Source organism: Hemitrygon akajei, chromosome 23 (genome assembly GCF_048418815.1).
Source record: "Hemitrygon akajei chromosome 23, sHemAka1.3, whole genome shotgun sequence".
Lineage (NCBI taxonomy): Eukaryota > Metazoa > Chordata > Chondrichthyes > Myliobatiformes > Dasyatidae > Hemitrygon > Hemitrygon akajei.
In genome coordinates this window covers 29826685-29846953 of record NC_133146.1, presented here as the reverse complement: position 1 = coordinate 29846953, position 20269 = coordinate 29826685, and the positions used below count along the sequence as shown (strand labels likewise).

The 20269-nt window shown below is 38.5% G+C and overlaps 1 protein-coding gene across 2 annotated transcripts in view; it reads right to left on the bottom strand.

Annotated features, from left to right (window-relative positions):
- The window catches only part of pcdh15b (protocadherin-related 15b), a 1734278-nt gene extending 1716645 nt beyond the window's left edge, over positions 1 to 17633 (bottom strand). For both annotated transcript variants that reach the window (XM_073027317.1, XM_073027316.1), the window contains exon 1: positions 17031 to 17633. The gene's annotated coding sequence lies outside the window, so the exon portion shown is untranslated. The remainder of the gene's footprint in view (positions 1 to 17030) is intronic.
- Between the last annotated feature and the right edge of the window lie 2636 nt (positions 17634 to 20269).

The following is a 20269-nucleotide window of genomic DNA, read 5'->3' as shown; positions in this document are numbered from 1 at the left end:
CTTTGGAGATAAAATTATTAGTTATTTGGGAAAAAAAAGATATATATAAAGTTATTTTGAATTCCATGGAGCATGTGGGGATCCTCCGATATCCAGGCAATCCTTCTTTCTTTCTTTTTTTCCTTTTTTCTTTAGACAGGGATGTTAAGGGGGGGAAGGGTTAAAGGGGGAGGGCTAATATTAATTTTTATCACTATTATTCTATTCATTTTATGTAATTCTCTTAAAAATTTAATTTAAAAAAATATATATTAAAAAAAATGTCAGAATGTGAACGAGAATCAAAATTAAGATATTTGACCACCAGGAAGTCCCATTTATGGTAAGTGGAGCAGAGGTGCTCTAGCAGTACCCAAATTTACGACGGGTCTCAAGATGGAAGAGCAACATGCTGCTTTGGATTTCTGATGTTAATGATCGCTTAGGCTTACAACTTGCACAAAGGATGAGGTTTCGGGGTATAAGAGGTACATGATAAAAATAGCATGGTTTCTCTACAGGAAAAGTGTGCCTGACAAATCTATTGGAATTTATTGAGGAAATAACTGGCAGGATAGACAGGGCAGAGCAGGTGAATGTTGTTTACTTGGATTTTTAGAAGGCCTTTGACAAGGTGCTACACACGAGGCTGCTAAGCAAAGCAAGAGCCTCTGGTATTGCAAGAAAGATACCAGTATGGACAGAGATTGGCTGATCCGCAGGCATCAATCTGCCTCTCCATCAGAGGACTTTAGGTTCAGACCCAGGGAATAATTGTCAAACACAGCTTACTTAAAAGTACATACTGTTTATCAGCAAGTTTGCGTCACTTAGTTGAACTACAGAGCCCCACTCTTAGAGCCTGGGAAAACCTGCAATCAAGTGAGCCCCGAATACTGTCTGGGGCTGCTTGTTAAACATGTTATCACATACATACTGTGGTTGTTGCTAGGCATCCTTGGTAAGTGGGTACACAGCCCAACTTTCTCATGCCACAAGCACTCCTTTGTTCTTACATTATTCTCAGTTAGCAGATTAGTCATCATGCAACATTATTAGCCAAGCTGCAAATAAGTCAGTTAGGTTTTAGCCCTTTTAATTCTGCATATAATTCCTCACAGGAGGCAAACAGTGAGAATAGAGGGGGTCTTGTCTGTTGGATGCCATTGACTATTTTATCTCCATGCAACAGAAAAATACAAGAGTACAATAGTCTGTTTTATTATTTTATACATTTTTTTACATTGATAAATTGTGTATATTATTCTGTATTTTATTATTAGTTAAATCTGCACACTGCTAAATATTAAATGTTGCTGCTGTAACAAAAGAATTTCCCAATCAGGATCAATAATGTATTTATTTCTATTATTAGCGGTGTTCCACAGGGGTCAGTGTTTGGACTGCTTCTTTTCACGTTATATTTCAATGATCTGAATGACATAATTTCTGGTTTTATGGCCAAGTTTACTGATGGTGAGGCAGGCAGTGTTGAGGAACCATGGAATCTTCAGAAGTACATGGAAGACTTGTAAAGAATGGGTAAAGAAGTGGTGATGAATCAGCAGATAGGAGGGAGATTGAAAATCTAGCTGGGTAGTCTCACAACAACCTATTATTTAATAATGTCAGAAAGACCAAGGAGCTGATTATAGGATGAGGAAACCAGAGCTCCATGAGACAATTCTCATCCAAGTATTAGAGGTGGAAAGGGTCAGAAACTTTAAATTCCTCAGTGTTATCATTTCAGTGGACCTGTCCTGGGTACAGCATGTAAATACAAAGAAAGCATGGAGTTCCTTTACAAGTTTGCAAAAATTTAGCATATCATCTAAAACTCTGACATACTTCAAAATACGTGCAATGCAGAGCATACTGACTGATTGCATCATGGCCTGGTATGGAAACACCAATGCTCTTGAACAGGAAATCCTACACAAAACTGTGGATATGGCTCAGTCCATAGCCATGCCCACTATTGGGCATTGCTACATAGAGCGCTGCTGCAGGAAAGCAGTATCCATCATAACGTTAAACATCTCTCCCTCCGCAACTCACCCCATCCTCCCCATCTCGGCCATACTCTCTTCTCACTGCTGCCAGCAAGGATAGTACAGGAGCTTCAGGACCCACACCACCAGGGTCAGGAACACCTATTACCCCTCAACCATCAGGCTCTTGAAACAAAGGAGATAATCTCACCAATCTTAACTCAGCCAAACACTGAACTGTTCCCACAGCCTATGGACTCACTTGCAAGGACTCTTCATCTCATGTTCCTGATATTTATTGCTTACTTATGTATTATTTTTGTATTTGCACCAGTTGTTGTCTGTTGCACATCAGTTGTTTGTCCACCTTGTTTGTGCAATCTTTCATTGATTCTATTGTTTCTTTGTATTTACTGTGAATGCCTACAAGAAAATAAATTGAGGTTGTTTTTTTATTTTTTTTATAATTTTTTTATTGAATTTTCAAATGGTTACAGAAGGAAAAAAAATTATCAACCCTTCCCCCCTCCCCTTAATCCCTCGAAAGAAAGAAAGAAAGAATGAATGAATGCCTGGATATCAGAAGATCCCCACATGCTCCATGGAGTTCATAATAACTTTAGTATAAATATTTATTTATTTCCCCAAATAACCAATAATTTTATCTTCGGAGCACCTATATATTTCATCCTATCTTTTGTAAATAAGGGCGCCAAATTTTCAGAAATATTTCATATTTATCTCTTAAATTATAAGTAATTTTTTCAAATGGAATGCAGCTAAAAGCTATATCTATTTTCATTTTCGTAATGTATGTTAAAATTATTTTTCTTTTCACTGGTCCATTAAGCCCATTAACATTAAAACTTAAAAAATTCAGTGAATTAGTCATTATTTTTAACAGGGTTACTCCAGTCTATAGTAATACCTAACTTTTCAACTTTTGTAGTACCTTGGGGAAATATTTTTAAAATTCTCCATGTTGCTATGTGTCTCCTCCCCCCCCCCCCCCCGATTGTCCAAGCAAAGAAAGAAAGATTAGAATAGATAATAAAGAAAAAAAAACAAAATACCCCCCTACTAATGTTGTGAATAAAAAAAAAATTACCCCCCTCCGTTGTGCGGGTCATGGCAATCGCCATGATTACATACGTGAATCCCGTAGCAATCGATCCAAAGTTCCCCCAGCTCCCCGTAACATAAAAAAGTATATATAAGAGAAGAAAAAATATCACTACTCTCGATTAATATTTCTCAAATTTTTACCTTTCTCCCCCATATCATATAATTAAGAATATATTTAAATATTCTTCTGTCCTTAAAGATCCATCAACTCCATTGACTGTCCCTGTCTTCATCTTTAATCCGTTTCTCTTTTAAATCTTTGGCTGTGGTTAGCGAGTATTTGGGAGCTTTTGTGCAAATTCTTCCGCATCCCGATAATCAGTAAAAGATCTTCTTTTTCCGTCATCCAAGAAAATTATCAGGGTTGCCGGGTGGTACAATATAAATTTATAACCCTTTTCCCATAAAACTTTTTTCACTGGGTTAAATTCCTTCTTTCTCTTCAAAAGGTTATAACTTATATCAGGATAGAAAAGAACTGTTTTCCCTTCTATCATCAATAGCCCATTTCTCTTTCTGGCACGTTGGGCAGCCGCCTTCAAGATCTTTTCTTTATCTTGATATCTTAAGCATTTTATCAAGATTGATCGTGGGTTTTGATCAACTTGAGGTCTTGATCTTAAGGCTCCATGAGCCCTTTCAATTTCAATTAACTGGGTTCCTTCTTCCATTTCCAAAATTTCCAGAATCCATTTTTGAAAAAAATTTATTGGATCCTCTCCCTCCATACCTTCTTTAAGTTCAACAATCTTAATATTGTTTCGTCTGCTAAAATTTTCAAGTATATCCACTTTTTCCAACAACCATTTTCTTTCTGATGTCCACGCAGAAATATTATCTTCCATTTTATTCACTCTATCAATGGTGTCTCCCATTGTTTCTTCCAAGTTTTTAATTTTCTTGCCCATTTTGTCCTGTCTTTTCATTTTATCAAACATAATCTTTATATTTTTAATATCTTTTTTATTACTTTTAATGCTTTTAATTCATGTATTATTTGCACCAAAGATTTTTTATGTCTCCAATATCACCTCCAACCTCTTCCTGTTGCTCTTCTTTGTTTGTTTCTTCATCTTCGTCTGATTTATCCAGAGAATCTGATTCCACCTCATATTCACTTTCACTTTCAGTTCCGATCATAGCTGGGATTTGTAGTTTGGGTTGCTTGTGTTTGCGCATGCCCCTTCCTTCACGCGTGCGCAATTCCTGTTGCTCTTTTTTTTGGAAATGGTTGATGTTGCCGCAGTTTCCTGTTCTGTATCGCCGAAGGTAAAATGCACTTGAGCCCGAGGCTCTTTCATGGCGGCCAGCCTTGATTCTTTTCCAACTTGTGTTGTCTTCAAAGTAGTAGTTTTCTTCTGCTTCTGTTTAGGAGACATATCTTAAGACAATCCTGAGTAGCTTATAAGTAATTTTTAAAAAGTATTTACTAACTTTTCTTCACTTAAACATTATTTTACTGGTTTTTTACGGGACAGCTGGATTTCTACGTCTTGATCCTACGTCATCACGTGACATCCCCCAAATTGAGGTTGTTTATAGTGACATACGTACTTCAATAATAAACCTACTTTGAATTTGAGATGGAATACAGTGTAGGGAAGCATATGGTCTTGCACTTTGGTAGAAGGAATAAAAAAATGTAACTATTTTCTAAGTAGGGAGCAAATTCAGAAATCTGAGGTGCAAAGGTTCTTGGGAGTCCTAGCGCAGGATTCTCTAAAGGTTAATTTTGAGGCTAAGTCAGTAACAAGGAAGGTGAATGCAAGATATGCTCTCATTTCATGAGGACTGCAATATAAAAGTGAGGACGTAATGTTGAGGCTTTATAAGGCATTGGTCAAAATGCATTAGGAGTATTGTGAGCAGTTTCGCAAGAAAGGATATGCTGGAGAGGGTCCGGGGTATGTGTGGGGGGGGGGGGGGTGCTCATGAGAATGATCCCAGGAATGAAAGGGTTAACATGTGAGGAGTGTTTGATGACTGTGGGACTAGATTCACTGGAATTTAGAAGAATGAGAGCAGATCTTATTGAAACATTTCAAATACTGAAAGGCTTAGATCGAGTGGATGTGGAGAAGATGTTTCCAATAGTGGGAGAGTCTAGAACCAGAGGACACAGCCTCAGAATAGATGGATGTCCCTTTAGAATAGAGATGCAGAGGAATTTCTTTAGCCAGAGGGTGGTGAATCTATGGAATTCATTGCCACAGATGTCTGTGGAGGCCAAGTCATTGGGTATATTTCAAGTGGAAGTTTATAGATTCTCGATTAGTAAGGACGTAATAAGTTACAGAGAGAAGGCAGGAAATGGGGTTGAGAAGGATAATAAATCAGCCACAATTGAATGGCAGAGCAGACTCGATGGGCCAAATGGCCTAATTCTGCCCCTATGTCTTATGGTCTTATAGGTAGAGGATAATCTCTTGTATTCCTGACTTATGTCTTGTAAATGAAGGAAAAGCTTGTAGCCATTCCTATAAACTGGTGACTAGTCCATCAAGCTTCTACTCAATGGTCTTGCCCAGAATCATGGATTCAGCAGTAATAATGCAACAGAACAAGTGCATTATTAGGTGATTCTCCTATTGAAAATGATCTACTGTCAATTGAGACGCAAATATTTCTTGCCAACTGTTACCCTTTATCTACAGGTTGCACAGATCTTACTGCATATTGTGTGTACTACTACAATTTTAAATGTAACTCACTTCGGCCAGCAACTTAAAACTTCAGAAATCTCATTTGGGTGGATGCTGCGTGATGTGTCCCGTTACAAATCAGTATCCCCAAAATAACAAACAGTACATAATATGCCACTAAACAATTAAGCTTTATAGTTCTTACTTTGACTATAAGGTTAGTAGAGAAACAAAATAAAAGAAAAAGGGCCCAATCTTATTAAACAGTCTGTCGCGCAAAGTTGGAGCTCACTGACAAGCCAATCGTTCACCATCGACTTCCTCCGATCATCGCTGCCCTTCAGACCTTCGCTCTGAGTCCACCCCATCCAGTGGTCTACCAAATCTCTCCATTCGTGTCTTCTCTCCTCACCTCTCTGGCAAAAAAAAAGCCCGCGAAAAAATTCCTTCCAGATTCACAAGACAGGGCAACAAAATCCTGATCGGCTAACATGCATACCACAGTCCTATTATCTCCAGCCATAACCCAAACATTCCTGCTACAGAGAAACCATTACCTCAGCAGTCAACATTACAGAGAAGCCATTTCATTAGCCTTAGCAGTGAAGCATTACCGAGAAGCCATTACAGCAGGTTACATAAAGGAAAGACTTCAATTTTTGAGCAGTTAGGCGAAGCAGGATATTGCCAAGTCTGGCTTAGTGGTACCACTATTGATTAAGTTTTTAAGTCCAAAAGGCACATTTCTCAGATATATCTGTTTACAACTGCATTCCTAGGGCCATCTGCCATACATCCCAGCAGACAAAACTCCATCTCCAGACAGGACTCCCTTCATTATACACCATTATACACCAGCATTGTTCTAAATAGAACCATTATAGAAAATACAGTATAGAAACCTGATAATTTATTAGACACTAACAACAAATTGCTATGGTATTGATGAAACTTCATCCTCAAAATGTTTGCACTTGTAGCAAACTGTTCCAATACAGCTGCAACACTGACATCTACCTGAATATGGAGAGTTATCCAGGTGGACTTCTGCACACCAATGCAGTTAACTGCCTTCCTGTCAAATAACTGCTTTTCATAAATTTACTCTCAATTATTGCTAAGGTGATTAAAATGTTTGGATGTTTACACCTGCTTGATGATGCATTAGTAATTATTGCAAAAGATAACTAGCTATGAGAAAGTTAGCTCCATCACAAATAAACATTACAAAATAACATTAAATTCTCATTTACAATGAAAAACCACAATGAAAAGATTTGAACAAAAATTGAGAATTTAGCACTGAGAGTTTGAATTTGACATTATAATTACAACTTTCAGACTTTACAGTACATCCACGTGCTACAAAACAATCAACATCCAATCTGCACGGCAAGTGAAAGCTTTACTATTTTCTCCTAACCTTAAAATCCAGATTGGATTACAATTTTGTTCAACAATTTACACAAACTGTTAACTGATCAAAATCAAGCCTATGAATTTCTCCATTTGAAATAATGACACTATTTCCCCAATCTTAGTAAGACTAGAACATCTGCTCAGGCTAATTAAACAAAAATGTATTGCTTTACATGAAACATTACTATTATTTCTTTCAACAATTGAAGGATCAGAAGCAAAAATAAATTTTAAAACAAAAATATACCATGCAAAGAAATTCCCACAATTAATTGTGCTTTTGTAGAAAAACCCTTGACTGAAATGAAATGAATCAATAACTATTTCCCACAGGGTATAAACAGTATTTTATCAAAACAGCTTTTTTTTTTAAATCAAAGATTTCATGATTAGATATGTGAAATTCTACATAGATGGTAATCTCTACTTTCTAATCAGCTAAGTGGAACATTGCTGCACAGGGTCAGTTAAACGTTTGATACATGTTACAACCTGATTTTCTGAAAAACAACTTCAAAAGGCTATAGCTGTATGTGGTTTAATAATTTGTCTAAAACTGTAAATTAACTAGTTTCTCAATTATGGTCTGCTCCCTGTATCTACTCAAGGAAAGGTATGATACCACCTTTATTCAACAGAAAATATCCAGCAGACGAACTTGCTTTTTAATATAGACCTTCCCTGTTCCTGCATTTGAAAATTCATCTTTTTAAATTAATTTTCTTAATTATTTCACAGTAGACCTCATATACATTTCAAGGGCACTCTAAAATCGACAAATGTTCCTGAGCTTATTCAAACTATTTAGGGCTGAAAGTTACAACAAATCTTTTCAAAAATCATATGCATGACCGAAATGGAAAATTCAGAAATCCCATGGGATTGGACATCCCAAGTGAGATGAGAAATTTTAAATTTCATACACAGTAGAGGTAAGGTTAAAAAGAAAAAAAACCAATAACATTCTCACTGAAAACATCCCAGTGGATGAACCCATTAGTGATAAGCCAGTGCCTGAAGGCAACTTAAACACACCTCCACACTAATAAATTGAGTTGGGAAAGGTGGATCTGAATCAGAAAAATCCACAGAAACAGAATCGCTTCATTACATACACTGGCAAAAATATCCTGGCAACCTATTCATATATTAAGTGGATATTAACATCAAGCTAATCCCTCCATTGATTATCACCAAGCATTAGTCTGCATCTATGTCAAAGAACTTGCCAGAGCTAACCATTAGCATAAATATTCTGATGCATAAGCTCCAATACTACAGGAATAGTATCTAAGTGTACTACTCCTCTTTCTACAGCAAAAACATCTGAGACTCTGGTTAAAAATACTGCACAGAAACAATTGTTGGTTGGAAAGACAGCAATCTGCAGTGAAACATTCCATCATAACTCATTCCAGCACAAGCTCTGCTCCTCAATGTATAACTGGTGCCTCTTTTGAACAATTGCAGAAAAAAAACATTAGCATGTAGAATAGCCCAATGCTTTTTGTAATCACATATAGTTGAGCCAACATTGCCTTTTTAGCATTGTCAAAGGGCTAAGCAATGATTGGTATAGTACATAGCCTTATTTTTAACAATTCTAAATAGAGCGGATTCCAGTTAATTGGACCATCGGTTATTTGGGGCAGCCACTTATTTGGGACAACTCTTCAAGAGCAAAACCTTAATAAGAAAGTAACCAAGATTCCCTTTATTTATTTGGGAAATGCCACTTAATTGGGACAGGAGGCCATTGCTGAAATTTCTAACTAGTGTCAGATGTATGCACTTGCATGGCAACGAGACAATACATCGTGCTTACAGTAAACAATTTTTTTTAAATAGAAAAATTTAAATCACTGTTGGCAACAAATAAGCAGCAAGATAATTCAGAACAGTTTTGCTTACTGAGGATCCAAGCATTCAGGTTTGGAGATGCTAGAAATGGCCAGGAATGGAAACAAAAATTTCACTACTTCAAGTTAGAAACTACGAAGAATTTGAAGATATTGACAATCATCTTGAAATGTTACAATGAAAAAGAAGATTTTGGGGATGCAATTGTCGATAGTATTGTATGCAGGTAGTCTATTATCTATACTCGGTGTCTGCACTAATTTTGTTCATTTACAGTCAAACAAAAGAACACACAAGTTGAATGAATTCCTCCAATAACCAGTAGGGATTAATACAGTTTCATAACACTGTAGTAGTATTACTGGTGTTCTAATTTGTTAGGTATTTAATTACATAATTTGTTAATCAGTTAAAATGGTGGTTTGTCTTTTTTTAATATATTTTTTTAACCATTTCCATGAAGCCAGCTAATTGGGGAAGCCATTTAATTAAGACAAAATGTGCTGCTCCCAAAGTGCCCCAATTAACTGGAATCCACTGTACTGTATCTGAAACATAACTTTATTCAAAAGGTTTATACAAAATAACGGCACAACAAGTTATTTTGAATTGACTCAAAATGCTTTCATCCACCCTGTCCTATATCACAAGCTCTGCCAAATCTGCTGGGGTAATTTACTGTATCCCGATCCAGACTCTTCTACATCAATGAGACCAGATGTAGACTGGGAGACTGCTTTGTCAAGCACCATATCTACAAATGCAACAAGCGGAAATTCCCGATGGCCAACCATTTTAATTTCAATTCCCATTCCAACATGTCAGTCCATGGTCTTTTCTACTGCCATGATGAGGCCATTCTCAGGTTAGAGAAACAACACCTCATATTTCGTCTGGGTAGCCTCCAACCTGAGGGAGCGAATACTGATTTCTCAGACTTCCAGCAATTTTCCTCCTCCCCCTTCCTTCTTCCATTCACCACTCTGACAAACCCCCCCCAAATCTTTTCTCTTCTCCTTACTTGCATATCACCTCCCCTGATGCCCCACTTCCTTCTTTTCTCCCAGGGTCCACTCTCCTCCCCTATCAGATTCCTCCCTTTTCAGCTCTTCATCTTTTCCACCCATCTCCCAGCTTCTTACTTCAAATTCAAGTTAATTGTCATCTGACTGTATGTTCCTCTGGACCCACAAAACTAACATCACACAGAGCACATAAAAATATTACCACAGATAATTTAATAAAATACAATTCAAAGTGCGTTTAGTGTGCAGCACAGGTAAAAAGGTTTTCAGTCCTACTGATGGAACTTTGGTGGTGAGAAGGTATTCATTTGTCTCACAGCATGATGGAAGCTGTTATCAGGTCTAGCAGTCCTCAACTTAATGGTTATTATCCCCTTCCTTACAGTAGTAGGTCAAAAAGATTGTGGGATGAGTGGTAGGGATCCAGCCCCTTCATATTGAATGCTCCCGGTAAATGTCACAAACAAGGTGGAGGGAAAGCCCAGTGATCCTCTTGGTGTTTTTACTATTTTCTGTAATGTCTTGCATTCTGATGCCTTGCAGCTTCCACACCACACAATCATACACCCAGACAGGACACTCTCATTGCTGCTCCTGTAGAAAATTGTTAGAATAGGGGTGGGTGAGCCTTGCATACCTCCATCTCTTCAGAAAGTACAGATTCTGCTGTACCTTCTTGACTAATGAGGCAGTGTTTTGGGTCCATGTCAGACCATCTGTTATATACACATCAAGGAACTTTGCCTCTTTACTATCTCTACAGCAGAGCATTGATATGTAAAGAAAAGCAGTCAACCCTCATCCTCCCTCCCCTAGCCACTTGGCTTCACATCACCTTCTAGCTTTTACTCCTTCCCCTCTCATCACCAGCTTATTCTGGCTTCTTCTCCCATCCTTTCCAGTCCCGATGAAGGGTCTCATCCCAAAACATTGACTGTTTATTTCCTTCCATATATACTGCCTGGCACGCTATTCCTCCAGAATTGTGTGTGTGCTATTTTGGATTTCCAGCATCTGCAGAATCTCATACTCAGCTAATGGACAAGTACAGTACTAGGCCTACTTGTAAGGTCTTGTATGCTCAAATACTTTTTTGTAATCAATGCTGAGGATAATGCTAGGTGAACTACCAGAGGATTGTGGCACCAGACAGAAATCAGATCCAAGTGGAACACGAATGCCTCCAAGAGCATGAGTGTTCACTACTAACTGAAAAAAATACATAGCCACAGTAAATATTCTTTCTACAATCCACCACTTTAAAATATTTATAGCAATCATGCTATATTGGAGGCTGAAGTTTACCAATGATGGTCTTAAAAATCTAAATATGAGCAGCAGTGTATGCTTCTACTGAAGTGAAAAGTTGAAAGAGACTTTAAAATCAAAATTATAAAATTTCTTTTCAGTTTGCTTTATAAAATGTGATCGCTTATTTTTTTAATTTAGAGATACAACACAGTAAGTGTAATTGGACAGCGCTAGCCCAATGAGCACACAATGCCTAATTACCCTACTAATCCATACTGTATGTTTTTGGAGTAAGAAAGGAAACCAGAGCACCCAGAGGAAATCCACACAGTCCAGAGATAATGTACAAACTCCTTAAATTTAATCCGGGTCACTGGGACTGGGACTTACACTAATGGCTATGCTTCCATATCACTTCTTTACCAATAGCAGTAATAGCCAAATCTAGTACCCCCTCATTGCATTAAAAAAGTTCAACACATATAAAGTGAAAAAAAATCTATGAAAATAGCAGGTTAAAACTTAATTTTGTCTGATCCCATGCATCCTTAAAACGTAGGGTTTTCTTCAACTTTGAAGTATAACCCTATTAAACTAGACTGATAAAATAATTCCAAGGAGCATGCCTCCCATTTAAAGTCAAGGAGCCATCGGGAGGGAAATGGGGGGGGGGATGGAGGTCATTAACTTTCCAGTAGAACAGACGGTGGTGATACTCTTGTTACAAAGCATTTCCTACAGAACACTTTATAAAGTCAGCTAATGGGCATTCTTTGAGTCCATAAACCTTAAAATAAAACATTTTGCAGCTAGTAACTACTTTACCATAACCATCCATCTAGACATATTATTGGGACATCAAACCTTATCAACTAACAATGGCTATTCTTTCCTTCAAAGGTAAAGTGAAACCATGAAATATGTTGGCAAATTAAACAATATTCTCCTAAGAAGATCTAATGTTTAGATGTTTATCATGGTTAATTTTGTCTGCTAGAAGTGGGAAGACAAGAAAAAAAAGCATATCCTGTTGGTATATTCAGACTAAGGATTACATTACCCAAGATTATACTTTCAATTCTGTAACTTCTAAAGGGGTACACAAAAATGGTACAAGAAATATAAATACACCAATTTAGTGCAAAGGACAACTAAACTGGGGATTAAATGTCATAACCAAGGAGGGCTCGGAACCAGCATAAACTAAATAACATGGCTGACCTTTTTCCAATGTAGGGCAAAGCCAAAGAACACAGAGCAACTTTAACCTAAGTAACATGCAAAAAAATGTATTTTTGACAATGCCAAATAAAGAACGTATAGGTGCCTAGTGATCATGGTGGGTGACGAAAGTTACAAAGTGATGTATATTGTAACAATTCAAATGTAATTCTGAAAGTAAATTTTGTATTGTTAAACTAGAATGAGCATCTTAATATTGACTGAATCGCATTCTATGTTAAACCCATTTACTACTGTGGTACAGTCACTCAGAATCCAAATTAATAAACATAAATTGAAAGTCTCATTATGGTATTTTCCAGTGCTCCAGACACTAAAACTGCAATTACGTTGTCTCACCAGTAAGAGTGCTATAATAGCTTCATGAAATTATGTGTACAGCAACTCCTGCATATAAAGCGGAACATTGAATTCCCTGATGTAAATTGTTATCAGTGTTACCGATTAAGACACATTGACAAAAACATGCAATAACATACACCAAATGTCATACATTCTAAAGTAGTTTCTAATACATTTACCTTAAAATTTTAAACAAATTCAGGAAGGATACTGCAACCTTTACTCAGTGGAAGATCTCTTTATAGAACAAGCCTGGGTTTGATTAATAACTTTGTTTTAACATAGAAAACATAGAAAACATACAGCACACTACAGGCACTTGGCCCACAAAGCTGAACATGTCATTACCTTAAAAATTACCCAGAGCCCTCTAATTTTCTGAGCCCCATGTACCTGTCCAGGAGTCTCTTAAAAGACACTATCGTTGCCAGCAGCCCATTCCATGCACTCACCAATCTCTGCGTAAAAAACTTACTCCTGACATCTCCCCTGTACCTACTTCCAAACACCTTAAAACTGTACCCTTTCATACTAGCCATTTCAGACCTAGGAAAAAGCCTCTGACTATCCACATGATCAATGCCTCTCATCATCTTATCAGGTCACCTCTCATCCTCCGTCACTCCAAGGAAAAAAGGCCGAGTTCACTCAACCTATTCTCACAAGGCATGCTCCCCAATCCAGGCAACATCCTTGTAAATCTCCTCTGCACCCTTTCTATGGTTTCCAGATCCTTCCTATAGTGAGGCGACCAGAACTGACCAGGGTCCTATATAGCTGCAACATTACCTCTCGGCTCCTAAACTCAATCCCACGATTGACGAAAGCCAATGCACCATATGCTTTCTTAACCACAGAGTCAACCTGGGCAGCAGCTTTATGTGTCCTATGGACTCAGACCTCAAGATCCCACTGATCCTCCACACTGCCAAGTGTCTTACCATTAAGACTATATTCTGTCATCATATTTGACCTACCAAAATCAACCACCTCACACTTATCTGGGTTGAACACCATCTGCCACTTCTCAGCCCAGTTTTGCATCCTATCAATGTCCCGCTGTAACCTCTGACAGTCCTCCACACTATCCAGAACACCTCCAACCTTTGTGTCATCAGCAAATTTACTAACCCATCCCTCCAATTCTTCATCCAGGTCAGTTATAAAAATCATGAAGAGTAGGAGTCCCAGAACAGATCCCTGGTGACCAACCTCCATGCAGAATATGACCCGTTTAAAACCATTCTTTGCCTTCTGTGGGCAAGCCAGTTCTGGATCCACAAAGCAATGTCACCTTGGATCCCATATCTCCTTACTTTCTCAATAAGCCTTGCATGGGGTACCTTGTCATATGCTTTGCTGAAATCCATGTACACTACATATATGACTCTACCTTCAATGTGGTTAGTCACATCCTCAAAAAATTCAATCAGGCAAATTTGATTTCCTGTTTGGTTTATAAGTTTTATGAGGCAAGACATAAATAAAACAATTGTGGTTAATGCAACTCACTAAAACATTGGAAACTATCAAGAGTTACTCCAAACACTTTTTACCAGCCTCTTGCAATTTTTCCCCAAGTATTTATTGTCTCTACTCAACCATCAATAGTAGATCAGCAGGGCTGGATAATGCAGTACTGCTATATTTAACTTACCTCAGAAAAAGCTTGAAGGCCTAATTGCAGCTGCTCCCTGCGATTCCAAAACCATTTTTGTTATTAGTAAAGAAAGATCAAGTTATATTTTTCTCTGACATATCGGAGAATGTCCTTACATTCTTTATCAGCCTTTCTGTCAACCATAAAGGAACACAATTAGTGTTACAGCACATATATTCCACAAAAGAGTTGAGACTCCTCAACTGAGCATTATAGATCTTACAGTTATTATGAAGGCTGCCAACAGAAAGTCATATGGCACACCATTCAAGCACTGAAAAACATATAGATGCAGTAATTTGCTTGTTCATTTAACCTCTATTACATTACAGCTATTGATTCAAAGAAAATACATAGTTTGATAAATTTCCCGACATGGCAGCGAAAAAAACAAACACAGACTATTTAGAGGCATTCTACCGGTTCACAGATTTTTTTTCTTTTATTAAAAGGTATAATTGGCTGTTCAATACCAAAACCAAAGAGCATGAAAGCTAACTTGGGAGGATATGCCAAAGTGGAAAATAATAAATTAGCAACCTATTGTGCACACAATGTAATTTTGCTTTCCTTTGAATTTTGAAGCACTGTAAAAGATATAAAAGAGTGTAACACTATTCATTAATTTATCTTTGATTATCCTTCTTGAAATTTGATCTGCAGTAAAATTTCACAGCTACCTCCACTATTTTTGCAAAAAGTCAAAAGATAGGCCAAAAATTGTGCCAATTATTTAAATAAACTAAAGTTTAGCAGAGACTGGGGTGGGACTTCTTAGCTATTGCCAGTAGAAATATTTAAAGTTTTCCAAAATCAGTTTTTTTGCCCAACCTGAGAGAACACATACCAAATGATGCCATTGACAAGTGTCCAAATGTACAATGTGAAATTGTAGGAAAATTAACAGTGCAAAATATTTTTGCCATTCTTGTTTCAGCTGCAATCAGGACATTACAAATTTCAGTTTCTGGAAAGTAAACAGTGAGCAACATGGGAAGTTTAACTTAAGCAATGCTTGCTTTGGTTGGTTGGCTGTTCTCCTCATTCATAAGTTCAAGATGAAAAACAATTTTGTTATCCAAGTAGCAGCAGGAAATATACTTGAGGTTGAATCATTTTGGAATTCATCCAACTAACCTCAAGAGTTTTGGGTACATTTATTAATTACCATTAAATTGATGTGTTGAATTATTCAATCAGAAACAGAAGGAATATTCCTAAACAAGCAGTATCTACGTGAGATGCACGATATCTGATGTGACCATACAAATATGAATTCATTGTAAAACTATCAGTGACAAAATTTAAATTCTACTGCCCTCTATAATTAGGGTGTATTATATTGTACTAAAGCTCTTGGCACTATACTGCCCACAAAATAAATTCAAGCTTAACCGAACACACTACCGACGTGTACTTGCTCTAAAACCAACGTCTAAATTCGAGGACGATATAAAAATTCATTTTGATGACCATGTCGTTGACCGTCCACAAAGCTACCTGTGCATCCTTTATTTCCAAGGCTACCCTAGAAGAGCATGTCGGTAGCGGAAGCGGCGATCTGCCGGGTGTCCGGCGGCCGGAGAGTGACCAGCGCGGCGCGCACCTGGCGGGCGACGACGGACCCGAGCCACCTGCTGCACTTTACACAGCCGCTTTGCCATTCTTGGCGCCAAACCTTATTTACCGATTCTGCGCGAGCTGCGTTAAGGAAGAAGGGGGCGAGTTAAGTTGCACATAACGTTATGTGCTATGTTGGAAGGTAAAATTTGGTTTGCACACCATTTGTGCAAACAGAGGGCACAAGTTTATTTAGTTCCCAACCGGCAAAATCATGCGTATTGCATTATTTATAAACACACGATATACCTAACAATATCCATATATGCCTCATAATTAGCCGTTACCAAATAAAAAGCAGTGAGACATAACTGAAGTCTGGGTAAGTGTTGGCTTTACCTTGCCTTGGAGGAGTACAAAGTCTCTCGATGCCAGCTCCAGCCTCGTTCACTGCCTACCTGGCGCCCCCGCGCGCTCCTTAAACCAAACCCAGGCAAACTGATGTCGCCTACACTCACACGGCTAGTCCGTACTCGACGCTACAAAATGCACCTAAATGCACTCATGGGATAACAAAAAGTTCGGAGTACCTACTCGGGATCCTCAATGCAATAAAACTTCCTTGCTTTCATCTTGTGCAGACGTGAACTGTTAATTTCTAAAACTTGATCACCGAAATCCACACATTAGGGAGAAAGCAATCAGTTTACAAAAATCCCTGGACTTTTCAATGCAACATGGTCTAAAATCAATGATGCAAATTCGAAACAGGTACCTTGACGCTTGTCTGACTTTCTGAGAAAATACAAACAAATTAGCAAAATAAGTCCAACTGGTTTACTTCTACAATTACTGCAACTATCTTTTGATGTTACACGGTTACATTGCATATGAGCTTTTTGTTGATACCAAATTAACGAGACTGATCGCTTACCGTGCAATAAATTCTTTATCTTCCACTGATGCTACACAAAACACTTCAATTTTTCAGAGGTAAAGCGGAGCGAAGGAAAGAAAAGTGGAGACCTCGGAAATGTTTCATTCGGAGCTTTGCTTTAACCTGCTCCCAGCCTATTTCGGGGGCTCAAGACGGTAACGAGACGCCACGACACTGTCCACTTCGATTTACTTTTCTCGTTGAATGTAAAGACCCCCTACTTGAAGACGCGGAGGGGGTAGTTTGCAAAAGGAGACATTTATGCAACCAAAACGCGTGAACGCACGATTTTGTATCTTTGCGACCGCTTTGCATATCTCACATCTCCAAGAAACGGGATAACGGATAGCTTAGTGACTGAGCATTTCTAGCATGTGCTAGCAGGAGGTACGTTAGCATTCCCGACAGGTGACCAACACACAGCCTGATGTAACAGCGGGAGGACGTCTTGTTAATAAGAGCTCTTGCAAAACACTGCGCGAATAAACAGAGCCTCTGCTGTTCAACGCGAAAAATACCGCAGCTCGAGCGGTGATGGAAGTCCGAGCATTTTCCTGTCCATTTATTCGGGATGCGCTGTAGATTTGCATCGATAACGGATTTGTTCATAACTGACATGCCGCAATTCCAGCCATCAAGTCTGGTGGAATTGCGCCACACTCTGCTCAGCGATTGTCGTTCACTTTCAGAGTCGACAATTTTAAGACCTAGTTTGGTTTAGGCTCTATAGGGAACGTGAATGAATAAATGACGTAAATCGAAAACACAACGTTTAGATGCTTATAAAATGGCCAAAACAATTCACCATTCCTTCGCTTTTCGGTGCAATCTCCGAAGCTACAATGGAATGTCTTGCTGAATGACAAATATGTAACTGATGCAGTTTAACTATTTTCCTCTACAGTATTTCACTGGTTTCCGGGAATATCGGCTCGCTTCCTGAGACGGTTGCAATCTTATTTAAGAAATTTAAATTAGCAGTGGTCTGACTTTTTTGAAAAAGAGATTCCTGTAACTTTAGCACTGAGTGCTGTCTTCCCTTGTCCCCGTGCGAGTTTGCTGGTAAAATTGCCTTTGAAACCTTTACTCAGACGCAGTTTAACCATTTCAGTTGTAAACATAGCATATAGTTTACGTATTACACAGTTACTCAAAGAGGGAATGTTTATCTTTAGGAGAACTGAAATTATTGTGAATTAGTCGTGAATTCTATACTGGGTACTGCTTTCTTGAATAACGATGACATGGATTTTTTTCCTGTTCTGCTCAAAGATGCGTTTTTTAAAACAGGAACACGTGCCAACAATTAGTATATTAAACTGGCAGTCCCCCCGCCCCCGAGGAAGCAGAGGCTGTCAATATTAACTGATCAGAACAGTTGCAAGATAAGATAGAAGCCAATTGGATTAGTTGGAGTGTGGGCTGAAGCCTGCATTAACGGAACAACATCAGTTGGAGAGCAGAGATGGTGACTCTTACAACTAATCAGACTGATTAGAGGGCAGCGGTCAAATTTTACTTTCTTGCTCTGTTGATTCCACAGAAATTTAAGGATAAAGTTAAGATGAGCCGGGAGATTCAGAAAGTTATTTTTGGCTTATTTTTAATATATGAGGAGATGTTTTAGTCCATGACTATTAGGTGTGAAAGTTTATTTTCTACAAGGCTGGTTGTTGCGATACGGAGGATGCTTCCTGGTGTGAATGCATTAACAGGCTTTATTTAGGGACACCTGCCAAACACTCCACTCTTGGAGTTGCCAGAATCGGGAAACAAGGTCAATCTATATGCTGGAATGACATTAGTTTTACTACTTGTTTAAAAATAAACATGTATTCATATTTAGCATTTTGCCGCTGTGCCCTGAAATACTATGATGATGAATTGTGACACAGCCGAGCGCCACATCTCGCAGCTCCCGCTGTTTGGGTTCCAACCCGACTTCAGGTGCTCACCGTGAGACATTTGCACATTCTCGGTGCGACTGTGTACTCCGGGTTCGCCGGTTTCCTCCCACGTCCCAGAGGGGTAGTGGTTGTTAGGACAGGTGCTGCTATAAATTAATCCGAGCATAGGTAAGTGGAATAAGGATTGAGGCTGAAGATTGGTGGGGAAAGTTGATGGGCAAAAAGCAGAGAATAGGTCACTGGGATGAAGGAAATTGAAATGAAGGAAATCTTCTGAGACCTGGGCATAGTCTCGATGGGCCGAATGGCCCTGTCCCCTATATCAGTAGATATGAGAAATATAAAAATGATATAAATTCCCAGGACATGACAGGGTTTTCCCTATTGAAGGAAACTAGTCTTGAAACAGCAAGGGCCCTGGCAGATATATTTAAAATGTCGGTACCTATGGGTGAGGTGCCGGATGATTGGAGGATAGCTTGTGTTGTTCTGTTGTTTAAAAAAAGCTCTAAAACTAATCTGGGAAATTATAGGCCGGTAAATTTGACATTGGTAGTAGCTAAATTATTGGAAGTAGTACTAAGAGATAGGATCTACTGTATTTGGAAAAACAGGGACTTATTAGGGAGAGTCAACATGGTAGGTGCATGATAGGTCATGTTTAACAAATCTATTAGAGTTTTTCAAGGAGATTACCAGGAAAGTGGATGAAGGGAAGGTAGTAGATGCTGTCTACATGGACTTCAGTAAGGCCTTTGACAAGGTCCCGCATGGGAGGTTAGTTAGGAAGATTCTGTCGCTAGGTATACATGGTGAGGTAGTAAATTAGACTAGACATTGCCTCAATGGGAGAAGTCAGAGAGTAGTAGTGGAGGATTGCTTCTCTGAGTGGAGGCCTGTGGCTAGTGGTGTGCCACAGGGATCAGTGCTGGGTCCATTGTTATTTGTCATCTATATCAATGATCTGGATGATAATGTGGTAAACTGGATCAGCGAATTTGCTGATGATACAAAGATTGGAGGTGTGGTGGACAGTGAGGAAGATTTTCAAAGCTTGCAGAGGAATTTGGACCAGCTGGAAAAATGGGCTGAAAATGGCAGATGGAGTTTAATACAGACAAGTGTGAGATATTGCACTTTGGAAGGACAAACCAAAGTCGAACATACAAGGTAAATGGTAGGGCACTGAGGAGTGCAGTAGAACAAAGGGATCTGGGAATACAGATACAAAATTCCCTAAAAGTGGCATCATAGGTAGATAGGGTAGTAAAGAGAGCTTTTGGTACATTGGCCTTTATAAATCAAAGTATTGAGCATAAGAGTTGAAAT